Here is a 1,598-nt window from a genome sequence, read left to right on the forward strand (position 1 = left end):
TAAAATTAGCTGGGTGTGGTGGTCCATACCTGTAATCCCAGCTACTCAGGAGGCTGACATGAGAGAATCGCTTGAACCTTGGAGGCAGAGGCTGCAATGAGCTGAGATCAAGCCACTACACTCCAGCCTGGGCAACAGAGTGAGACTCCATCTCAAAAAAAAAAAAAAAAAGAACTGGTACCTGCTACAAGATGGATGAACCCTGAAAACATCATGTTCAGTGAAAGCAGAAAGTCACAAAAGGCCATGCATGGTTGTACAGTTCCATTTATAGAAAATGTCCAGAATAGGCAAATTTATAGACACACAAAGATGGAGTGGCTACCTAGGACTGAGAGGGGTTGGAGAGAAATTGGGAGTGGCTGTTAATAGGTACTAGGTAAGGGTTTCCTTCAGTGGTGATGAAGATTTCTAAAACTAACCATGGTGATGTTTGTGCAACTCTGAATATACTAAAACCACTGAATCACACACTTATATGAGTGAATTTTATGGTGTATGAATTATATTGAAGAAATGTTGCAAAAAAAAAAAAACGCAAAAAAAAAAATCATATACTTGGATTTCATAGTAAATGTCAAATTGCTTTAAAAGTTTCTGAATGCTTGCCCTCAATTTTTGTACTTTCCTCACCACAAACAGGTAACCAACTGTCCCTAAGCCAACATCCCAGTCCCTGACCCACTTGGAGTAGCCTTCATCTACTCCATCCTCTTCCCCGCAGTGACCCTCAAGTGGGATCCTTCAGCAATTCCTAAGACTCAAGAAGGCACGAGAGTTGAAGGCTGGGTGAACGTTGGGAGTGTGACAAACCTGCATTTGAACCCAGAGCTCTGCTGCCACTTCCTAGCTTCTACATGGTTTTGTTCTCTTGTATCTCAATTTACTCCTATATAAATGGAGACAGCTACAATTTATGTCATCAAATTTTAGAAGGATTAATGAGATAAGACAGAAAAAGTCCTAGGCTAGTCCCTGGCACACAGTACAGGTTCAACATATGTTTAGCATCATCATCGTCGTCATCATTACCACCATCTCCTTTTCCTCCTCCCCTTCTTTTCCCTTTCAAATCATTGCTTCTGACACCCTCCTTCCCCCAAATCTTTTTGGGTCCAGGATTCTGGCACTGTTCCATTGCTCCAACACACAGCAACATGTCACTTCTGGCCTGCCTGGAAGTTACTTCCCATTCCTCTAAAAACAAAACCCTCCTATTTCCTTTAGAGAACTACCCTACCCATTGCCTCTACTCTCTGCCCATGTGGTTTGGATTTAAGGATGATACACCTGCAGCACCAGGAGCAGGCAGATAACCATGGTCTAGCCAGTTAAAGAATTCCACCTCCCTGGCCACAGAGGGAAGGCCTGTAGGAACGCAGAGCGGAGCCTAGAGGTAAAGAGAGACAGACTCCTCCAACGCCATCTACAAGCCTGCATCCAGCCATGTCCTACATCAGCCCTGACTACCTGTAAGGGTTTCTCAGTTACCATCAGCCAAGAAATTCATTCTGCTGCCTAATCCAGGTTTTCTGTCACTTGCAACCTAAAGTGTTTGACTGGAAATTAGTCTCTCACCGGAACCCAAACATGATTTC

General features: G+C 43.7%; 1 protein-coding gene across 1 annotated transcript in view; it reads right to left on the minus strand.

Annotated features, from left to right (window-relative positions):
- The window catches only part of EXTL3 (exostosin-like glycosyltransferase 3), a 45,207-nt gene that overhangs the window by 21,844 nt on the left and 21,765 nt on the right, over positions 1–1,598 (minus strand). The window lies entirely within an intron of this gene.

The sequence above is a fragment of the Colobus angolensis genome, unplaced genomic scaffold, assembly GCF_000951035.1.
Source record: "Colobus angolensis palliatus isolate OR3802 unplaced genomic scaffold, Cang.pa_1.0 Scaffold233, whole genome shotgun sequence".
NCBI classification, from domain to species: domain Eukaryota; kingdom Metazoa; phylum Chordata; class Mammalia; order Primates; family Cercopithecidae; genus Colobus; species Colobus angolensis.